General features: G+C 42.7%; 1 long non-coding RNA gene across 1 annotated transcript; it reads left to right on the top strand.

Moving 5' to 3' along the window:
- Nucleotides 1-62: 62 nt before the first annotated feature.
- Nucleotides 63-14031, top strand: LOC145722120 (uncharacterized). Its single transcript, XR_014146153.1, has 2 exons — nucleotides 63-9885; nucleotides 13710-14031. It is a non-coding gene; the product is annotated as an uncharacterized LOC145722120 (long non-coding RNA).
- The last annotated feature ends 4557 nt before the right edge of the window (nucleotides 14032-18588 follow it).

Below are 18588 nucleotides of genomic sequence, written 5' to 3'. Positions count from 1 at the left end.
ATGGCTTTAATCACATCCTCAGCCATTTGAATTATTTAGCATCTTTTTGAGATTACATTTTTTATTCCTAATTATATGACAAAGATATATACCATGAAATATTTATCATGTAATTATGATTAAAATGTACAGTCTCCCCAAAGATATGAATAATAACGTTAAGTATTCTATATTTAATTAAAGGAGTCTGGTGGACTGTGCTGGGTTGCCTTGGTTAAGCTGAGAACTACATTTCCCAGCATCCCCTTATCTGTATGGTTCCGGGTGAGAGTTGGCCCAAAGAGGAATGTACACAGACTAGAAACATGGCCATTATTCTTCAAGCTTTGTTGGCTGTCAGGTGCAGAGATGGATGGCAGCAGAGGTGTCTAATGGGTGCCCAGCTTGTCCTTGCTCCAGCATTTCTTCCTGGCTCTTGGCCCTGATGCCCAACTGGAGCCTAAGACCCTCCACCAGCTGTGTGGCTGTAGACAGGACGGCAGCTACACAGAGGCCTGTACCCGTCTCCCCTTTGTAGTCCCTTTTGTGCCTGGACATGCCTGCCCTCTCTGATCGACTGCTTGGTGACTGCTGATCTGCCAGCATCTCTTTTGGACCTTCTCGCCCCCTCTCAGCTCCTCCCACAACTGTGTATAGTCAGATTCCTATAATAAAATCTCATTCCATTTCCTTGTGGTGTCTCTGCTCCCTGACTGAACCCTGACTGACACAAGGAGGAAGAGAATTAGAAGTAAGTGTGAAGTCTTTTTTTCCAAAGGGCTTTCATTCTTTCAAAGCCTTTTGCTTTTAAAGTTGTTAAGGGCAAGTGTTTAGTGGTGGACAAAAGTGCTAAAACCTTTCTGCCTTGCTTCTGTGGTCTCTGGGACATAATGAGATGTCCTTTTTCATATGAAGATGACCCTTCTGACTCACTACCATTTGTGAAGGTGGGTTCGTGCTGATCCAGACAAACTCGGATTTGTGAAAGCTCATGAGAGAATAGACACTCACATGTTTATTTCTGTCCTTCATCCCTTCCTCCTTTCCTTGTCATATGACCTCTTATGCTTTTAGGACTAGTGGTGGGGATTTAAAGTTTTAGCAAGGCTAGGAATACAGCAAATCCATGCCTTTCACCTCACTCAGGAACGTGCCTTAATGCTGCTAAGCCCACTGGACACCAAAGTATTCCTTTTGTGGGTCGCTTTTTTGTTTTCCTAACATACTCATTCATCCACCCACCCACCTGCTTACCCATCCATCCATCTATCCACCCATCCATCCATCTCCTGATCTTAACACTTCTGAATGACCTGCCTTGGACATAACATTGGGTTTAGAAGGGTGGGCTTTGTGGTAGACCTGTCGGGTTTGAATGCAGGTGCTGTAACTCACTAACTATGAGATTTGGGGTTGTTATTTAACTTCTGAGCCTTATGTCCTTAGTCTATGTGGTGATAATAACTGTGCGTATTTTATAGAATAGTCGTAAGGATTAGATGAGCTAATGGGTGTAAAGTGATTTGCACGGGTATGTGGCATATTAATAGTACACAATGTTAACTGCTGTTATTTTTTTCCAGCTTTATTGAGATAGAATTGCTATATAACTGTTACTATTAATCAAAGATGAATCACATGTCATCTTTGTCTTCAAGAAGCTTTACAGTTTACTGGGGTGGGGCAGGCACATAAGCCAGCAAAGTGGCTTGAGGCTGAGAGGAAGGGGACAAGAGTTAGGTATTTTTCTTTTAAGCTTAGAGATATTGAAAGTGTAGGTGGATAAGCATTATGTGGCTAAATACATATTTAAATATATAATCATAATCATCGTTAAAACAGTCTCCCAAATTATCACCTCCCCAACATATCTTCTGCACAATTGCTCTTTCAGTCCTGGACCGAGTCCCCTTCCTTGGGATAGTATCTGAAGCCACAGAACTATATACAACACCTCCCGCTCCTTCTTGGCACATTAAATGGACTTGAGATGGATACTTGACCCAAGGGCATCTGATTTTCTGGTTGGAAATAGGGTGGTGACCTTGGACTTTCATTGTCCTGAAAGATGAGTTGGATCAACTGGAATTCATTCCTAGGGCACTAAAGAGACTGAGCCAGTTGGTGGTAGGCTCAGCAGCTGGATGGAGGCTCTTGTACATTTGGTGGCTAGGAAAGCTCCTTCTGGTCCACGTGCAAGCAGGTAAGTAAGGTGGAGAGAAGGGAGCATAGGTGTGCATTGAGGAGCAGAGACCATGGAGCCCCCGAAAAATGGAGATCTTGCTTCCATTGAGACCTTTGTATGCAACCTGTTGCATTTCTTGCATTCTTTGTTTGGGTCTCTGGATGAATTTCTACAGGCTCATCTGTAAGCCTTTTTTTCTGTTCTGCAGTGTAGTTATAAATCAATTGACTATTGATTGCCGGATATATGCTATTACATTTAAAAAGTGGGGCATTTATTTTTGGAGGTTCAAACCCTATCCAGCTGTCTTGTGAGTTTGTAAGGTGGTCCAATACTGAAACTTCAGCATTTAATGTGTGCCACAATCCAAAGGGAAGTAGCTGGGTGCGTGCAATCTGTGCTCTCTACTAAAGAAAGAGTTTTGTTGATACCCGGGAAGTGGCAAGTTATCAAGAGAACTGCAGCGTGGCTAAAAGAAATCCTTCCTCTTCAGAGGGGCTTCCATTTTCTGAAGTCTGTGGCAGCTAACTTGGTGAGCAAAGCTGAGCTTAAACTTAAGTTTTATAAGAGAGAAAATTGGAACGGGAGAAAAAAAGTCCTGAAGTCTTACGACTTATGGGCTGGGACATTCCAAGCCAGACAGCCTGTGACTCAAATCCTGGCTTTGCAAGTGACCAGCTATGTGATCTGGGGTAAGTTTCCTGGGTCCCAGGCTTCACCCACCTTGTCTGAACAGGTGGTTGTTAGGAGGATGACATGAAAAGGTATGAAAATTGCCTCGCCCAGTGCCTGACATAGAGTGAGGACTCAATTCATGCTAACTGGTTACATAATATATTATATAACATGGTAATATTATGTTACATTGGCTATTATATAAAATATATACCTTTGGAAGGTGATCTTTGACCCACAAAGCCAAAAATAAACACAAATTCCTATTTTCCTTTTATTCTTTCTTTTGGTCTGTAGGAGTGCCATTGTGTAGTGGTGGACTCCCATGGGACTCAATAATCGAATATTCTCTTTCTAATCTAAAAGGACTTTTATTTCAGGTCATGCATCTTATAACTACACCCCCCCCCACCCCCCCAGCCCTGCCTTATTCCCTAGTCTCTTTTAAAACACAAATTGAGCTCTAAACTGAGCTGTTACTGTGGGAACAGAAGCCTTCTTCCAAGGATGCCTGCCGTGCGTCTAGTGTCATGAAAATCTCTCTGGCCATAATGAGATGCCATGCACACCCATGAGAGTGGCTGTCATAAAAAACCCAGAAACTCTCAAGTGTTGACGAGGGTGTGGAGAAATCAGAAGGCTTGTGCCCTGCTAGCAATGGAAAATGTGCAGCCTCTATGGAAACCAGTATGGTTTGTTCCTCAAAAGAGGAAATACAGAATTCTCATGTAATCCAGCAAACTGACTTCTGGGTATATATCAAAAAGAATTGAGAGCAGAGACTCGTAGAGACATTTGTACACCTATGTTCACAGCAGCATGATTGACGACAGCCAAAAGGTGAGCAGGTAGGCATCCCTCAGAGGATGAACGGAGAAACAAAATGGGGTCCACACATACAGCGGAATACTATTCGGGCAGGAAATTCTCACACATGCTCCACATGGATGGACTTTGAAGACAGTATGCTAAGTGAAACAAAGCAGTCACGAAAGGACAAGGACTGTGTGATTCACTTAACAGGAGGTACCTAGAGTGGTCAAATACAGAGAGACAGAAAGTAGAATGGTGGTTGCCATTAGAGGGGGAGCTTGGGAACTGCGTCTGGGAAGATGAAAAAGGTCCTGGAGATGTGGGTGATAGTTGCACAGCTTTGGGAATGTACGTCATGCTGCCGAACTCGATACTTGAAGATGGCAAAACCAGTAAATTTTATGTGTATTTTACTACAGTCACACCCCACGCACAAGTCTTTGCGTAGCACCCAGCACACAGTCTGAATAAATACCAGCTGTTAGAAAACCAAAGTCCCCCTGGGTGTGCATGAGACTGGAGGGGCTGTCTTTCTGGGTAGAGTTTGACTGATTTCCCAACCACCTGACTTCACCCATTGTACTGAAGAGCAAGCAAAACATGGCTTCTAGATTGTACAGGGGGAAAAAAAAGAGAATTTGAATTCTTGCTGGATTTCTACTTGAAGTTTTCACAAAGCTGGTAGGGTGTAACCTCTCTGGCCTGGAGTTGGGGTGCCCCAGCTGCTGCTGGGTCGCCGTGCCTTTTCCTGGCTTGTGCTGCAGCTCTGCATTCTAGTGCCGTTCTCGTGTGCTCCGTGATTTCTTTTTTGCCCGGGTCTCATCCAGTTCTAATATCAAGTTTATTGTCCGTCCTCTAAGACGAATTGGGTAGTTTCCCCTATTTTTCTAGTCTCTGAAACAATTTAAGGATTACTTGATCCTTGAAGATCTGGTAAGAGCTGCCTTGTAGGTTTTAAGTGGTAGGGGTGGTGGGGAGACTTGGTTGGCAATTCAATTCGATTTATTCCAGTTTTCTGTTTCTTCTTGTGTCAATTTTGGTAATATATGTATATGTACTTCATGTAAATTTCCAAATTTATTGTTTGTAACATTCTTTTATGATTTAAAAAAGTCTCTACTACTTACTTTCTTATTCCTAATATTGGGTGTGACTTTTATTGCCTGGCCTTGCTAGAAGAATGTCTATTTTATTAATTGCCTCCCACCGGAGAACATTTTTGGTTTTGTTGCTCCTGTCTCCTGCTACTTTTCTATTTCATTAATTTCTCCTTTCTTCCAACTTCTTTAGGTTTTCTCTTTGGTTCTCTTTCTTGCTTCTTGAGTTGAACACAAAGCTCAGTAATACACCGTCTTTCTCGATGTAAAATAAATGTATATGAAGCTATACACTGTCTACTTTTAAGTATATTCTTTGCTGTATGTATCTCACCAGTTTTGATATGAGTTATTTCAGAGTTATTTGGTTCCACATACTTTATAATTTCCACTGAGAATTTCCTCTTTTAGTCATGAATTATTGAGATGTACATTTTAAATTCCAAACATGTGGGCTATTTGTTGATTTACAACTAAATGACAGTGTAGTCAGGGAGAGTGGTCTGAATGATACTAATTTTTGTGATTTGTTATGTTTTCCATTGTGACACAAATAGTTTTTATAAATGACTCATGTGCATCTGCAAAGAATTTACTCTGTCAGGTGTAGAGTTCAATTTTTATATTTATTAGATTGTTTGTTAATTTTGTTGTTCAAATCTGTTATGTTCTGATTAAATTTTGAACTACATTAGCTATCAATTTTCTGATGTGTTAAGCTCCCACGAAGTTGATTTGTCAGTTTCTGCTTGTAATTCAGTTTTTGCTTTGTGTAGTTTTTTACTTTATATATTTTTATATATTTTATGAATTACATTATTTTGAGGTTGTGTTATTAGGTATATACAAGTTTGTGATTATTATATTTTCTAGGTGGATTTTTTTCCCTTTGATTATTACAAAGTATGCCTCTTCATCCCTATGAATACCTTTTGCTTTACATATTATCTGATGTCATATTACTCTCTGGGCTTATTTTGGTTAGCATTTGCATCTGATATATATTTATATTCCAATATTTCTTGTGGGTTTTAGGTATGTCTATTTTAAGCATCATATAGCTGCGTTAAAAATGCAGGTGCAATCTAGTAATTTCAGTCTTTTAATTGATGAACTTAATCCATTTAGATTTTTATGTGACCGCTGATGTATATAAGTTCATTTCTATAGTTTCTACTATTTCATTGGTTTGGGTATTTTTGTTTACCATGCTTTTGTTTTCTCTTTTCTCTTTCTCTGCTCTCTGTGGATTGATAAAGTTTTTCATATTCTCTGTCCTTCTCCATCTCACTTCAGTTTGAAGGTTATAGATTGATAGCTACCCTTCAAGTTTAAGCACTCATAATTAACTATAAAACTTCATTTTTTTAAAAAAAGATTTTATTTTTAAGTAATCTCTACACCCAATGTGGGGCTTGAACTCACAACCCCAAGATCAAGGGTCACACTGAGCCAGCAAGGCACCACAAGCATAAAACTTTCTGTCAAACTCTATAAAATATTCAGTATTGCTAGCCTCTTCCCAACAACAGTGGTCTCACACATGTTACCTGTTCACTGAACACTCCTTCCCGCTTTCTTATAATTGATGTTTACAGTTTTAATTTTAGTTTTATTCAATTTTAAAATACCAAAGTTAGTTATTTTCTTTTTATAGTTAATTAACTACATGTATTAACTTTTTTAAAATCTTTGCCCATAGTGAGCATATCTTTGTATTCCAGATAATGTCTTTATTTTGTTCTTTTTCTTGAAGGGTGGTTTAGCTGTATATAAAATTCTAGGTTGACAGTTAATTTTCCCTCAGCCTGCTTTTTCTTTTAAAAAATATTTATTTATTTATGAGAGAGAGAGAGGGAGAGAGAGAGAGAAAGAGTGTGGGGGCGGTGGGGCAGAGGGAGAGGGAGAGAGAGAATCTCCAGCAGACTCCCCACTGAACTTGGAGCCCATCACAGGGCTTGATCCCACGACCCCGAGATCATGACCTGAGCTGAAATCAAGAGCCAGATGCTTAACTGACTGAGCCGCCCAGGCTCCCCCTCAGCCTCCTTTTTGTTAGCATCTGTACTTTCCTGTTGAGAAGCCTGTTATAAGTGTAACTATTGTTTCTTTATAGAATATCTGTCTTTTTTCCTTCTGTATATTAGTCAGGATTCTCCAGAAAAAGAATCAGTAAGATGTATATGTATATATAAAGAGATTTATTTTAAGGAATTGGCTCATGCACTTGTGGAGGCTCGTGAGTCCAAAATCTGATAAGGGGAAGCTGACAGGCTGGACACTCAGGAAAGAGAGCTCTTCAAAGGCAGTCTTCTGGTGAACCAGAAAGTGCTGATGTTGCACACAAAATCTGAAGGCAAGCTGCTGGTAGAATCCTCTCTTGCCTGGGGGAGGTCAACCTTTTGTTCTAGTCAGGCCTTCCACTGATTGGATGAGGCCCAGCCACTTTATGAGGATAGTCTGCTTTACTCAAAGTCCACCAATTCAAATATAAAGCTCATCCAAAAACACCCTCACAGAAACGTCCAGAATAATGACTGGCCAAGTATCTGGCCACTGTGGTCCAGCCAATTTGACACATTAAAATTAACCATTACACTCTGGAAGCTGTTAAGGTCGTCTCCTGATCCTTTATGTTCTATAGTTGCACTGTGATTTATGTTATCTGTACCTGCTTGGTACTCAAAGTGTACAAACTTTAACTTCTTGAAAATTTGTCGCATTTATATTTGTGAGTATTGCTTTCCCCAAATTCGTTAACATTCCCTTGTTCTGGCACTCCTGCTTGCTGGATGTTGTGTTTTCTCTCTGTGCTTTGTTCTGAGTGAGTTCCTCAGAACTCTCTTCCAATATATTAATTTTCTCTTTGTATTTGTGTAGAATTTATTCCACCCAGTAAGTGTTTTTTATTTCTAGGATTTCTGGGGTTTTTTTATATCTGCCTCTTCTTGTTTTATATTTGCCTATTTTTGATACATAATTTCTTGAATTGTTTTTAATGAAGTCATGCCTTCCTTTATCTCCTTGAATATTTTAGACATCAATAAAGTCTTTGGTTGACAGAGCTATAAAATTAATGTCCTCTGGGTTAAATATATGTTTCAATTTGATTTTGATGGCTGACTTATAATTTTGTTTTTTAGGCTTATTATTTCCCCCCCAGCTCTATGGAAGTGCAGTTGACAAATAAAATTGTAAGATATTTAAGGTGTACGATGTGATGATTTGATATATGTATACATTGTAACAGGAATTCCCCATCAAGATTTTGAGTAAAGGTTCTTAATTTTGGTCCTTTGTTGTTACTGCTGGTGTTTCTCTCTCTGTACTTCCTTCTTCCTGTCTCACAGACCCCTCGTACCCGGCAGATACCAGCCTCCCAGCTGCTGCTTTCTGCCACCAGCCCCAGAGATCAGCTCCGCATAGATGTTAGTTTCTGGTTTTAGGGTCAAAATCTGTCTTTTTTGTTTTCTCTTACAATTTAGCCATCGTTGCTGTGGTCCCTGGAGCAGAGGGTGATCAGAACGTGCGCTTACTGTGGCATCGTGATGAGCTAGCTCATGTGGTTTAAACGTTTTGCTCTATTTGCACCAGATAGATGACTTGATGAGAAACAATTAGAAAAATAAAAGTAGTGGCTCAGATATTCCCAGTTTCCTGATATTGCCAACATTGAGAGAATTAATTCTGGTTGGTGAAATGAACCAAGGGGTTGGGCTTACACATCTTAGGCCAGGTGTACCTGCTCTCAGAATTTGTTTTACCACCACTACCAAGATGACCACCGGCTCAGGAGGAAGTGTCTCTTGTCTTGGCTGCTTGTTGGCAGGATGACTTCCTCTAGATAATTTTCTGTTTTGGAGTGAAGCGGATATTGGGCTGTCCTGATTTACTTCACTGGAGATTGTAGGTGTGCAAGCATTTTGAAAAACGTTTGGAAGTCCTCTGCCGCAGTGAATGGTGTTATTATTAATACTCCTTGGCGGTTCTCGTTGGAGAAGATAGTGCAGTGTGGCCCAAGGGAAGGGTTTTAGAAGCAGGTGGATCTGAGTTGTGATTCTGGGTCCACACTTATTAGCTGTGTGATCCTGGTGGGTAAATTAGTTAACCAGACTCTTCTTCCTTAAATGAGATAAGCAGTAGCTGTCATTACTGTGCCCCCTTTTACTTTGCTCCATGAGCTTGGGATGGGAGGTCAACTTCTTCGTTTCCTGTCCTCTGGAAACTTCAGTAGTGCCAAGCTCCATCCTGGAGTTAAAGGAGAAGATTAAAGAAGCCCAGGGCACTTTGCCCTTTATCATCCCCCAGAGTGGTTTTTCCTTCCAGAGCGTCATCTGTATGAAACTTTTCTCATTCCTGAGGAAACCAACCAATTGCCTTTCATCATTTTCTGATTTCTTGGGTACCAGACCTAGAAAGTGGTTCAGAGGGTCAGGTCAAAGTGGCTCTAGGAGGTAGAGGGACAGACCAGCCTCGGGTCTCTCCCACCCTAGCACCCCTGCCTTCGCTGCCCACCATCTGCAAGCTCCCCAAAGCCAGGTGCTTGTGATGAGCACACCCATAGTGCCAGCGCTTTGTGGGGTTCTCTTCTGCGATCATTCACAAGGGCTGCACCAGGAAGGAATGCATCTGGACCGCAGAACCTCCAAGGCAACAGAGAGTTTAGACGTGGTGTGGAAGCAGGAACGTCATTCCTGCCCGACTGAAAGGCGACTAGTTTATATGTAAGAATCTGGACTGGGACACAAGGGACCTGAACGGGGAGCTCCGTAGCTTTGGCCTGGTTTTAGTTTCCATACCTCTGATATGGGGGGTCGCAGTTGCCAATGGCTAAAAGTCCGTTTGGAAGGAATGGCACCTTTTGTTGCTCAGGCTGTGCCTGTCCCAGGGAAGGGGACTTGTTGTCGCTCAAGGTTAGGGGTAGCTCCTTAAAGGGTCTTGGGGCAGGGTCCTCAGGATGATACTGCAGTCCTCCCTGACTCCCGTTTCTTCTTTACAGTGCCTTCTTCAGTTCCTTCTTGGGTCATTTGCTAAGAATCTGACCAGTACCAGTCCCTTTCTGATCTTACTTGCTCTAAAGTCAAGACACTGACGAGGCAACCAGGATCAGTGCGCCCTCCTCTTCTGGCTCCCTGTGTGAGTAAAGGGTGCTGGTGCAGGAAGCTGGGGTAGTTCTGTTAAATTCACTGCTTTGATGCTGGATTTTGACAAATACTGAAAGTGACCGGAAAAGGGGGAGGGGGATCCCAACCCAAGCCTGGAGGCTTTTGAGTGGCTCGAAAAATCATTGTATGAAGCTGCAATAAACATCAATCTGCAGGTATGTTATAATTTTCTGTTTTAAGAGAACGTGGAATAGCTGTAACTGCTTTTGTATTGGAGCAGGGAAGCTGTACCCGGACCTGAAGATCTTTCATCTGTCGTCCCTTAATACATACTCACGAGTACGTCGCAGTCTTGAGGAAGCACAATTAGAAAGGGGGTAATCCTTTCTTCAAGCCCTCAGGTTTAATTTTCATGATTACGGTAGATTATGAGTCATTCTGAGTCTTGGTCTCCAGGAGAGACAGCGCCTTCTCTCCAGTCCTTTCAACAGTTGTTTATGGCAGTTTCAGCCTCTTTCTGCCTCTCGGAGCCTCTTTATTTTTAAAGCAAGGCAGACAAGGCCGAAAATTATTCCATTAAAGAGGGGCAATTTTTGTAATGGGACTTAGAGTGCTTTGCAGAAGTGCAGGCAAGTTTCTTCAATATCCTGAGCATTATTCGCTCATTTAGTTAAATGATGTTTCTAATTCCCTGGTAATTACGTGTAATGAGGCACTTTTTCTCTTCTTGATGAGACTTTAGCCTAATATGAGATGGCGTATTTTTTCTTTTTTTTTTTTTTCCATGGGGATAATTACGCCTTCCTGGGAAAAGCAGGGTTTGTTGTGCAGAATATAGCAAATTATTTTATTTCCTGCCATCTTGACTGCCAGTAAATTATAAAATTAAGTTTCAGTGGCGCATTAGCACCATTTTGGAAAAAGCTCGAGACTATTTTTCTTTTTCTTTTCTTTTTTCTTTCTTCCTTTTTTTTTTTTTTTAAATTCATGTACCGCTGCCCTCTCGGACTGTAGAGGCTATTATTCATAGAATAGATGTTTTTCTGCCAATTCCTAGTATTCAGATGTATTGAAGCAGCAACATAGGTTTAATTTTTCTGGCTGATATCCAATGTAGAATGTTCTTGTAAGCGTCTTTGTGTTCGGGTAATTATCATCACAAAGTTAAGTAATATGTCCCCTCTTTTCTCTGCTCTCCCCTCACTCCTCCTTTGGATGGCAAATTACCTTTTTTTTGTGCAATGCTTCAATTAGATGCAAAGCAACTAAATTTGAATCACATGAAGGTGGTGACACCGACTATTCAAAGGCAAGAAATTCAGAGTTAATACAGTCACTCTACTTAACTCTTCCTGTTGTTAAAAAGCAACTTTGAAGATAGGAAAAATATGAAGAGAGCATCATTAATTAAGCATAATGTCATGTTGAACTTCGGTTTCCCGGATTCAATAATTTTTGACTAATTTTAAAGGAAAAGTGTGTGTGTGTGTGTATGCGTGTGTATTTGTGTGCATGTGTGTCTGCTGCTTTTTTGGTTTTTGTTTCTGAAGAAGAAACATTTCTTAGGAAGCAGCGGTAGAATGGGATGGAAGGAGAAAAAGAGAGCTAGGGTTGGGAGTCAGGGGGCTTGAGTTTTAGGGCAGACCCTGTCTACCTCTACCTAGCTGTGCAGTTTGGGCAAGACAACCTCTTTGAGCCCCAGTCCCCTCCTCTGGAAAGTGCATGGGTTCCAGCGGATGATCTCCAAGTGTTTAGGAACTCAAAAGGCCTTCGGATTAATTAATGAAAGGATCATGTGCTGGGGTCATTCCAAAGCAGCCTCGATTGGAGGGAGGGTGTGTACATGTGTGCGTGTGTGTGCATGTGTGTGTGCGTATGTGTGTGTGTGTGTGGTGACTCTCTTCTGCTCCATCACCATACCTTGATAAGGAGCCTGGTTCCCAGCGGCCTGGAAGTTCCTGTCTGGTGTGTGTTAGTTCAGCTGTGGTTCTGGAATGTGGAAGGGTGCTGTACGTCCACACAGGACAAGTTTTTCACCTGCCGGTGAACCCAGGATCCTGTAGCCCAGCATTGTTTCCCTTTGGCAGGAATGTGTCCCTGTGGCTTTTGACCAATGTCCCAATATTTCCCTCTTCTTGAGGGTGACCAAAGACTCTTTTCTGTTTGTTTACATGTCTGAAATCAACAGCAGTGTACTGAGAACAATACTATCTTTTTCAGATAAATGGAAGGAGTCTGCTTGATGTGGGCTGACTTCTGCATGTTTGGGGAATGGGGGTGGTGACCAAAATGATGAGTCTTTCTTGCTTGTGTAATCAGCCTGCAATAAAAACCACCCATCTGGAGTTTTTACTTTAAGAAACTACTGTTTGGGGTAATTCTGTTTTAGGATATTTGTGTTGCTTACTTCACTTTTCCCCTTGGGATCACTGGGGAGGCTCACGTGCTGCTTCCTGGTGGGTCCTCCTCAGACAACAGCTCCAGGCATGTCCTTTTGTAGCTTAGTACCCACAGGAGCTCCCTGTTGACCACGGGACAGTGTAAACTCTATATCCCAGCATGAACCAGACTGTGGGCCCTGGAGTCAGACGGACAAAGGTCTGAGTTCTCCATCTAGCACATTTACAAGCTCTGTGATCTTGGTCAAGTTGCTTAACTTCTGTGAGTCTCAGTTCTCTCATCTGTATAATGGGCATCGTAGTAATACCTCATAGGATAAAATGAGACAGCATGTGTAAAGCCCTTAGCACAGAGCCTGGGATTTAATTGCTTAGCTATGTGAGCTGCTGTTATTGGTGTTATTATTAAAATTGCATCCTGTACTCTTGGCTTAGATGTTTAGATATTTTAGATGTTTGAATTCTACATTTCAGCCACTATTCCCTAACCCAAGCTCTCCAGTCCTTGTGCCTCTGTTTATATGGGTTCCTCTGCCTAGCATCCTTTTCTTTCTTGCTTCCTGTGCCATGAACTCACTCAGACTCTCGTTGGCATATTCATCAGATACTCACGGAGCACCCAGTACTTGCTGGTCCCACTTGCCTGTGGTGGCTAATCTCAGACATGCCTTTGCTGACTGCCCTGGTGGGAGGGGGCCCTCTCTCTGTCACTTCCCTGACTCAGTGCTAGTACGGTGGCTCTATGTGAGCGGGGACTAAAGTGAATGGAATCACTTTGGGAATCCCAACACCTCCCCCAGGCCTGTTTGGAGCATGCAGTGTCTTGCCAGGGGAGTTCCCTTTTCTGAACTCCCTTGGCACCCAGCTCCCTCTGATGGTTCTTGGTCCTCACTGCTTGTCCCATGGCTGTGTGCATGGTGAAATGACCGAACACAGGCTTCCAGCCCAGGCTTCCCACTTAGCTGCGTGTGGCCTTGGGTGAGTCACAGAGGCTCCCTGCACCCCGTCAGTTTCTCACACTTGATGTGACAACACCTGTCACCGAGCATCAGCGTGAGGATGAAGTGGGGCACGTAAGCACTTAGCTCAGTGCACAGCACACAAGAAAAGCTCAGTGAGTGGCGGCTGCTATGGCTGTCATTATAACTACAAGAGAGGTTCTCAGGCCTGGCCGCTACCCATCACATGGACAGCTCTTACACATAGATTCCTGGGCCCTCCTTGACCTCCTGAATCAGAGCTGCCGAGATGGATTTTGGGAATGTGTTTGCCTTGTGTTTATGGGATGGCTCTGGAGCTCAACCCAGGAGATTGCAAGGGGTGTGCTTCTGGCCCTGACAGGTGCCTGTGTTGTATTATGAAGTGCACCCTGTACTGGGTTGGATAGGTCCCCACAAAATTTACGCCCACCCAGAACCCGTGAATGTGACCGTGTTTGGAAATACGGTCTTTGCAGATGTAGTCAAGTTAAGATGTGGCCCTAGTGGATGGAGGTGGGCTCTAAATCCAATGTAACTGACGTCCTTATAAGAAGAAGGAAATTTGGACACAGAGACACACACAGAGGGAAGCTGGAAGCAGAGATCGGAGTGATGCAGCCACAAGCCAAGGAACACCTGGGGCCACCAGAAGTTGGAAGAAGCAAGGATCGTCCCCAGAGGCTTTGGAAGAAGCACAGCCCTACCAACACTTTGATTTTGGCCTTCAACTTCTGGCCTCCAGAACTGTGTAACAGTTTATTCTCCTCAGAATAAATTTCTGCTGTTTGAAGCTGTCAAGTTTGTTGTAATTTGTTATAGCAGCAATAGGGAACTAATACAGACTCTACATCACATTTTGATAATCCTGCAATTAGGCAGAAACTCTGCTGATGAAGCCTATTTGTGAATAATTTGACATGTTTCTGGCATTTATAGACATCCATACACATCTTAGGAAAGAATTTCCCCCTTAGGGGAAAATGGTCTTGATACATTTTAATTTTTTAAATTTTATTTTTTATTTGTTTCAGCCTTATTGAGATAGAATTGACATATAACACTGTGTAAGTTTAAGATATGCAGTGCATTGATTTGATGCACTTATATAGTGTGAAAGACTTCCCACCATAGCTCTAGCCAACACCTCCATGACCTCACAGAATTACCGTTTCTTGTTTGTGGTGAAAATATTTAAGTTCTACTCTTGTAGCAACTTTCAAGTATATAACACAGTATTAACCATAATCGCCCCCCAGTACATTAAATCCCCAAAACTTACTCATCTTAAACTCAGAGTTTGGACCCTTGACCAACATCTCTCCGTTTTCCCCACACTCGGACCCTGGCAACCACCATTCTGCTCTTTCTATGAGTTTGGCTTTCTTAGATTCCACATACAGGCGAGATCATGCAGTATTTGCCTTTCTCTGACTTATTTTCCTGAACATAATGCCCTCAGGCTCCTTCCATGTTGTTGCAAATGGCAGGGTTTCCTTCTTTCTCATGGCTGAATAATATTCCAATGTATATTTGCACCACATCTTTATCCATTCATCAGTGATGGACACTGAGGTTGTTTCCATGACTTGGCTATTGTGAGTAATGCTGCGGGGAACCTGGAGCTGCAGAAGTCTCTTGGAGATGCTGATTGCATTTCCTTTGGATCTGAGACTGGAAGTAGGGTTGCTGACCATATGGTAGTTCTCTTTTTAACTTGCTGAGGAACCTCCATCTGGTTTCCACAGTGGCCGCACCAGTTTGCATTTCCACTAGCAGCACACAGGGTCCCCTTTTCTTCGTGTCCTCACCGACACTTGTTTTCTCTTGTCTTTTTGATGATGGCCATTCTAAGGGGTGTGAAGTTATACCTCATTGTGATTTTGATTTCCATTTCCCTCATGAATAGTGATGTTAAGCACCTTCCTATGTATCTGTTGGCATCTGTACTGACACATTTTTAAACGGATGGTTAAATGCTGAGGGCATGAGATGCCTCTTGGCCATGTGGGACTGGCCAAATCTCAGGGTTCACGTCTGCTCAGCCCGGTATGAACATCCCTAGGGAAGAAGCCAGCATCTGGCCTGGCCAGATACAAGAAACTCGGGCATGTTCAGTGGCCATCTCAGGGGAGATGAGGTCAGTAGGGCAGGTTCCTGGCCTTGTGCAGCCTCGGTTTTTCCACCTATAAAATGGAACTGCCAACACACTAAATTGTTGTGAGTGAGTGAGCATCAAATGAAATCAAGACGGTGTAATTTAACTCTGCTGCACTGGGCCGTGTAGATAGTTTTCATTGCTCTTATTTCTGTTTTACTTTGGTGAGCCGACTCACCAGGTTTTGAAACATACATGGAGACAAAATTGGTGTTGCAATCTCAAGCTACAACTCTGGAGCCTTTATTAAAGGAGAAGGAATTTTTTTCATTTGTAAGAATGCAAAACGGTAGAGGAGGCCTATGTGGCACTGAGTTCAAGAAGAGAGCAACTGGCCACTGGTGATGGAAGATTCTGGAAGATTCTGTAACCTATACTTGAGTTATTGTTCACCACGGTCTCCCTATTCACTGAAACATCTTCCGCAGGGTTCAGGTGCCCTCCTGTCGCTCCTCAGGTGGCCAGAGGTGGGGGCTGAGGGAGCAGGTAAAAATGGAGAGGGCTGGAAAGTTCTTCTTAGCATAGGAATCAACACAGATTTGAATATTCAGTCCTAAGGGTTATAAATAATGTGAGTTTTCATTGATGTGTAAGCGGAGCTACATTTAGTACAATAATTAGTTATTTGATTACTTTTGTTTTAGCCTGAAGTAGAGGACAATTGACAAATGTGAATACCTCTGAGGCTGATGGGGCCCAGTAAACTAACTTTATTTATTACAAAATGCAATTTTATTAATATGAATTGACAGTAATTAATTTGCTAGTGTTGATGTTGTTAATAATTGCATGTAATTTATGAAATATTTATGCTAGAGCAGAGTAAAATAATGCATAGGTCCTCTGGCTTATTTGTTAAAAAGTCTGAATATTTCAACAAAGATTTCTAATTCAATACATTCATATCATGGTGTTTTGAAATCCCGCAAAATAACAAGAAATACATTTTAATTGCATTGTGCCTTCACGTTCCTTAGTTTAGCAGTTCTTAACTTGATTTCCAGGCACTTTCAGGAATACTGAAGCCTAGACTTTAGGGTCCATGCAATTCCCTGAAGTTAAACAGGACGATTGGCCTCCTCCCAAAGATTACCGCTGCGTCATCTAATTTAATCTTCATAAAAGTTTTAAAAATGGTTATTTTATTCCCATTTCGCAGATAAGGAAACCAAGGCTCAAAGAGAAATCTTGGCTCAAAGTCGCGTGCAAGTTGGAAGTGACAGAGGCAAGCCTCAGCCCTGGGTCCTCTGGTTCACAAATCCAGGACCCACGGAGTGAAATCTCATTTTGCTTTTATTCCAATTTTTTTTTTTTCTGAATGAAAGTATGGACTGTTTCTCCCTCCTAATTCAGTTTGGGCCTCTTGTTCCTAGAAAAGGATTGTAATTGGAGAGAATCACAATTGAATTGAGCTAATGTGATCAGCGACAAGGGGGCTGGAGTCTGTGACCCGGCTCTGTCGAGGCCTTCAGTCACTGTCTCGGTTCAGAGGATCCCTCCCCCTTCTGGAGGCTGCAGGCGGCAGGCGGGAGGGCGGCTGTGTTCAGGGGGCTGGAGAGGCAGCTGTGGATGCTGGAACATGCCCCCAGCAGTCCTGGCTCAGTCCCTAAGTCCCAGGGCTGACTTCACTGGGCACGTGACCTGCTCCCACTCTGAGAAGGGGCCTGAGTTTGGTTTTGTGTTCTGTTGTCACCATCTTGAAATTCTTAAGAACTTTTGAACAAGGGACTGCGAAGTTTCATTTTGCACTGGCCTCGAAAATTATGTAGCTGGTTCTGCACTCCGTCTGGAAATCTGAGGCAATTATTTTGCCTCTTGGAGCCTCAGCTTGTCATCTGTGAAATGGGGATAAGACATTTTATATCACAAGAGTCTTGAGGGGGTTAAATGAGAGCATGCCCATGAATGCCTTATACGTTCTAAAGCCCACGGCCAATGCCAGGGGTTTGTATTAGAGATAGTCTTCTCCAGCATCTGCATCTTCCAGCTCTCACTGGAGTGAGCAAGAGTTGGAGCTTCTCCAGAAAGAGGCGGCAGAGAGACAGAATTTAGTGCAGGTTCTTTCTGAGCCCCTCTGAGCCTGTGTCTCAGGTTAGAGATGTCGGGCAATTAAAAACCCAACAAAAACCTAAGTCCATAGATAATTCAGGATGATATGTTTGCCCCCCATTCTCAGCCGGGCAGCCTCAGAGGCCAGCTCTAGAGCCAGACTGACACGGGAAAGGTTAGGGTTCAAGACGCCATCCCTATGGTCCATGTATTTCTACCTTTTGGGCACATGCCCGACTCATTTGAGAAGAAAAGAAAAATGCTTTCTGCACCAAGTTTCCAACTCACAAATCATTCGTCTAGCTGTGACCTCAGACACATTTTCCTCTCTGAACTTCGTTTTCTCGTTTGTACACTGATCATAATAATTCCTGTTACCTCCTGAGGCTGTCAGGGGTATCAGACAAGAAAATGCAGGTAGAGCTCCTAACACAGTGCTCGGCCCATAGGAAGCCCTCAGTAAGAATGAGCTTTTCTTGGTCTTCTTCTTCTGATTATTATTAATTAATCAAATCTGTGCGGCTAAGAGATGCTCAACTCTCTTTGACGGGATCGATGAAAGGTTCAATTGAGGGCTGGGGAGCTATTCTAAGCCTGCCAAGCCCCTCCGCTGGCCCTCCTCCCCCATTTTCTCCCTCTGTTGATCCTCCATGAGTAGGCCAGGAGACTTGTCAACTCTATGGCCTCCAAGCCCCCAAACTTGGGGAGAGTTTGCAGGTGGGAGCTGCGCTACCACACTGCAGGGTCCTTCTTCCCTGAACCTTGATTTTGACCCTCAGGCAGCATCTTAGTGATCTCGCTGCACTAGATTGTGATTTAAGTGTCTGGACCCAGAATCTACGTGAAGATGAGCTGCTTATGGAGACAGAACACTTTATTCCATGCTGCATCCCACACACCTTATCTGTGCCTAGCTCAGTGCGGGGCCAGCCCTTTCTGAAGCTGATTTCCCAATGAATACCTGGTGAATTGACAATGAAACCCAACCTTGAAAGGAAAGGACCTTCTAATTATAGAGAGCACTTTTTTAATTTTTTTTTTACCATTTTAACCATTTTTAGGTGTATAATTCAGTGGCATTAAGCAACCATCACCACTATCCATTTCCAGAACTTTTTCATTATCCTATACTGAAACTGTACTCGTTAAAC

This window comes from Leptonychotes weddellii, chromosome 6 (genome assembly GCF_054177405.1).
Source record: "Leptonychotes weddellii isolate Sample4059 chromosome 6, ASM5417740v2, whole genome shotgun sequence".
In the NCBI taxonomy this organism is placed as follows: domain Eukaryota; kingdom Metazoa; phylum Chordata; class Mammalia; order Carnivora; family Phocidae; genus Leptonychotes; species Leptonychotes weddellii.
This window is presented reverse-complemented; position numbering and strand designations above follow the sequence as displayed.